This window comes from Penaeus monodon, chromosome 41 (assembly GCF_015228065.2).
Source record: "Penaeus monodon isolate SGIC_2016 chromosome 41, NSTDA_Pmon_1, whole genome shotgun sequence".
NCBI classification, from domain to species: domain Eukaryota; kingdom Metazoa; phylum Arthropoda; class Malacostraca; order Decapoda; family Penaeidae; genus Penaeus; species Penaeus monodon.
Window position 1 is genome coordinate 30,172,272 of NC_051426.1, and position 5,458 is coordinate 30,177,729.

The window sequence follows — 5,458 nt, forward strand, 5'->3', positions numbered from 1 at the left end:
GTACACACAAAATAATACAAATTAGATATCACGAATAGTCATATATGATTCAGACAAAAAGCCAGTGTAGCAGGTAACAGGTACTAATCAAATATGGGTGGTAGTAATTTATATGGTAGACAGGTGGTTGTAGTGGAGATATTGTTTAGTTGAGGCTTCATAGCTAGGATGTGGACTGTTCTGCTATTATCAGGTCAAATCTGTTAAGTGGTAGGTCAAAGTTTTGAAATCAGTATTGCTAAAAGGGTGATTGTGGAGAAGAAAGTTCTCTCTAATTGCTCAGAAGGATGGTTGCTCAGCTGTAAAAATTATAGGTAAGCCACATTCGAAATTATTTCAGAGTCACACTTTTCTTTATTCTTTAAAACTTTTCCCAAATAGTATAAAGCCTGTAAAACAAACCGAAAATAGACCCGAGAAAAGCATTGTCTGAGAAATTTGTTTTGTGATTTTCTGAGATAAGAACTAAAACAGCTTCATATATTAATGTTGATACAGGTTTTGGTTAGAATTTCAGACACAGGAAATTGCATAGGGCTTCATAAAATAAGTAAGATGGGTACTCATTTGTAGTGAAATATTCCTTTATGAATGAAGCTAGTCCAGGTTAAAACATATGTAGTATGTCCGGTTGATGAGAGTTGTAAGGCTGTTTAACTTGTAAATATGAGGAACATGGCTGAAATGATGAAGTCCAAGGCCAGTGAATGTGGGTTCCGGTAGACACTGGTGAAGAAACAGTTATTACGAAAATTTATGCAAGTATAAGAAATGACAGTTTGTTTTTGTTCAATTTCAAAAGTGAATTTAATATTGGGGTGTTATAAATTCAAGTATGAGAGGAAAGGGTTAGTTGAGAGGGTAGTTATAGAGTAAGAAAGTATCATCCATGTAACGGCGATATAAAATAGGTTTGAAATTAGCAGGGCAATTATTCAACCAAGTTATTCATAGTAACGAAGAAAAGATATTTGGCATACCAATGTAAATAGAGTCATTAAAGGTAAACTTTGAATTTTTTAATAGCTATATGCAATAGTTTCCTGTAAGTTGTCTTGTTCAGACCATACGAGTGTGAGAGTGATTAGACAATTTTGTTTATAATCATATCAGTGGATTCAATGAGGGTAACATTAGTAAAAAAACGATTCTTTGTCAAAACTGACCATTGTGACAGGCCGTAGCGGTTTAAGGGCACTAATTTCTTTGATAAATGAAAAATTTTTTAGTGGTAGTTAATGGGGTGATCTTAATTAAGAGTTTAGCAACATTACAATTGAAGGTTCCAGCATCAGAAATGATGGTTGACCAATTTTATGAATTTTGGAAAGGCCATTTAAGAAACAAGGTTTGGAGCCAGATGTAGTTAGGAGGTTGTAAGTGATTTCACCGACAAATGTTCTTATCGAACGTAAGAGTCTGCTGAATTATCTTCTGATTTCAGAAGATGAGTAGTAATGTCAGACATGATAGTTTAAAGGTGATATTAACTGTTGTTTTAAGCTTATTAAGGTAGTCTTCTATGTTTAGAAAAAAAAACTCCACGACCCTTATCTGGTTTGACAATGTTATCATCTTTTTAGGTTTTAAGGGTGTAAGGAAGGGGTGCGGACTCCATATTTCTTTATAAATCTCGCAGTTTTTTGATGGTGTGATATAGTTTTTCAAAACAAAGAAAAAAATGATTACGGGAAATGGTACTAGGTGGCATACAATAATCAAAATTAAAGAAATAGCTTCTTTTTGTTCATCTGATAATATTCTATCAGAAAAGTTGAATCTTAATCTGTCCACCTTTTTGGTGGACAAAGCTAGCTTTTTATTAAGACAAATCAACATTACATGTATTCTTTTCAACATTTCTGTTACTAAGGGTAACAAACATTCGAATCAACATAAATAGAGAAAGTAAATAGAGTGATGTCATCCTCCAGTTTCTTTTTGATGTTAGGAAAATTTTTCTTTTGTTTATTTTCCAATCAAAAGATCGAAGCACCATGAACGATACATCCTGGTAGTTTGAATGTGGGACAATACACTGAATTTAATCATACATAGAAATAATGTTGGCGGGACAAAACACTTCCTTGTGGGACCCCGTTTGCCTGGACAAATGCCGAAAAAGTGACACTGTCAGAAAACATTTGACAGAAAAAGTTCTGTCAGACGTGAAATTTTGAATAAAACAAGGCAAGTTTCCACGTAACCCAAAAACAAAGTTTCCTGAGTAGGCCATATCGCCATGTCATGTAGGCTTTTTCTATATCTAAAAGTACTGAAATTAAATAATCTTTTTTGGCAATTGCCTCTTGAATATGACTGTCCAGCTTTACTAGTTGATCGAGAGTTTGGTGTCCCTTTCGGAAACCGCACTGCTCGTCAACTAGTAAATTACTGGAATTTAAAAAATGCAATATCCTACTGTTAACAATTCGTTCCATGACCTTGCATAAGCAACTTGTCAACGCAATTGGGTGGGAGGAGATAGCAAATCTAGGGTTATCCCCTCCTTTCAATATGGGAATGGTATGGGCGAAGTACCATGAGTTTGGAAAAGTGTGGCTCTTCCCAAATTTCATTGTACACTTCTAGCATCTTAATCATAGCATCATGATTAAGATGCTTTATCATCTCACATCGAATCTCATCGGGGCCTGGGGATGTTCCTCTACAGGCTCGGACAAGCTCGTCCATTGTCAGATCTTTATTGTAATTAAAGTCATCTCCTGTGGCAAAGTGAATATGTTGCAGCTGAGCTGCTTCCTTGATGGTCAGGAATGCAGGATGGTTATTTGCTTAGCTGCTTGTATTAGCAATGTCTCTAGGTGAATCGAATTTATTACCCAAGTGAATGATGTTAATTTTCTTATTGATTTTATTGACAGTGGACCAAACCTCTGATATTTTGGCATTGCTGTTAATTGTAGAGACAAAGCTCCGCCAGGAGTCTGTTTTTGCTTGTCTTATTATTCTACGAGCCCCAGCTCTTGCTTGTTTGTAGTTGCAAAAGTTATCATTAGTGATGTTATTTTTGAAAAGCCTGTAGGCCTTATTGCATCGGCACAGCGCCCTGTGGCAATCTGGTGTCCACCATGGAACTCTATGCTTAACGCTATCTGTCGAAGTTTTAGGAATGGATAGCAATGCTGCTTCTAAAATGGAATTCTGAATATTGTTTAATTTATCATCAGCGGTTTCTCCAACAAGTTCGAGCTTGACGCTCCTTGTGAAGGCGACCCAGTCTGCTCTTTTTACATTAAATTTGGGTGATGAAGGCGTTCTCACTGTGTCACATAAATATTCAATCAAAATTGAAAGATGATCACTTCCTAACGAGTCATCAATGGTGTGTCACACGGCACTTGGGTGCCATTGATGAAGAGACCAGTGATAGGTCAATAAAGCTCAAATTACCGGTATTATCGTCCACCCGCGTTGGACTACCATCGTTCAGAAGGACAGATCAGACTCCTTAATCAATTTAACTACTTGTTCACCTCTATCATCCACCCGCAGGGAACCCCATAACGCATGATGAGCATTAAAATCACCTAAAATTACTTTATTTTGTGGCAGATGGTCCTGAAGAGCAAAGAGCTCATCATAGATTATCATATTATCAGGTGGACAAGAAGGTGAACATGTAGTCAGATACATGTTATTGATTTTTACTTTGCATGCGACAAACTCCAAAGTAGAATCAATTGCCACTTCAGTGAAAGGGAGTCTTTGGTGGATGTACATGGCGACTCCGCCTCCACCCCTACCTCTCGATCCTTCCGACACAGATGGTAGTTCCTCAGCGAAACGACCTCGTCTGACATGAGGTTGGTTAAATGTGTTTTTTGGAGAACTATATATCGGGAGCATAAGACAAGGCTAATAATCTGAGGTCATTTACTTTAGTTCTAAGACTTCGACAGTTCCATTGTATAATGGTTAACGCGAAGATTACGTTTTATGGGGTTTAGAAGTGCCTTGTCCGCCATTTTAATTTTCTTTTTCTGGAGGGAGGTTCGTCCTCCTCTCCCTCACTACCCAGGGGCCTCCCATGGGTATTTTTGAGATAGTAGCCTCCATGTCCCGCGTCTCGCTGCTAGGGGACGCCCAGCCAAAGATGATCTGTTCCGAGAAACAGACCAAAATCCAGGTGAAGTCTCTAGCAGGAGCCGCCTGGACGAGCAGGTGTGATCCAGATTGTGATTTGGTATCATCCTCCTTATGATGCTGCTGCTGCTTTTGCTGGGTTGATTCAGAAATTTTTGTTGAATTGTATTATTCAATTTTTTAATTTGATTAATTAATTCTTTAACCGTTTCCTTAACTCTGCAATTTCTTTGACTGATGCTTTTTTGCATTAGAAGTGTTGTTAGTTGCTGCTGAATGTAGGAAGTATTGGGTTTGCTTGTCAACCTTCAATTTTCCTCTTGGCTTCACGGTAACTAACATCATGCCCTCTTAAATATACTAAAATCTCAGTCTCCTCTTCAAGCTGCTGCACTCGGCAGAGCCAGGGTTTATGGGGACCTCCACAGTTAGCACACTCGAGAGTGTTCTCAGTGCATTCAGCAGTGTCATGATCATCACATTTACCGCAAGTAAATTTACCAGAATCTTTTCATTGCATCATAATGAGGTGTCTAAATTTTTGGGCATCTATTACAGTGCATAGGTTTTTTAATATAAGGTCGCACTTGGACACATTCATATCCAACTATGACATACTCAGGAATTTTACTTGAAGCAAAAGTCAAAAAGCACAATCCGGTTTTTGTTCACACATTCCCATATTTCTTGGTCATGCAGTTCACATCCACTATGCTTTGGGCCTTCATATTTTCAAGAATTTCGCTTTCCTCCATTGTCCTCAAATCCTGTTAATGATTACTCCTTTACAGCTATTAGGGCCAATAGGGATAGTTACTTTTACTTTCAAATCATGAATCATGCGTCAGTTTAATCAAGTCATAATCTGGGAGTTGAATTGAACTTTTACAAGGAGGCTACCATCTCGCAATTTACGGACAAAATCGAAATCGCCATCCACTTGACCATCAAGGACCTTCTTAATGATGAAGGGGTTAACGTTCAAAAGCGACTGATTTTCATTCACGCATTTGACAATCAGATACATTCAAATTGCATTCTCTGGAGGGATTGTAAGACTCGTTGCTCTCGTTTGTCAGCAGTAGAGGTTCCATTGTTTAAAATCACGTTGGTCTTAGGAGTGTAATGGTTCGTCCCCCTCCTTGAGAAAGAGAAGGGTAGCCAGGGAGTCGATCATGCTGGGTTTCGGACCAAGTCCGAACCCTTGGCCCATGCCGTTGTCCTGAAGGGACCAGATAGCCCTTAACTATTGATAATCAACTTAACAGCTAAGAGACAGAAATTTCCGTCCTCAACCCCCATGGAAGCCTGGTTGCGTCACCAAAGAGGGATTGCGTTATGTGGAAAAAAA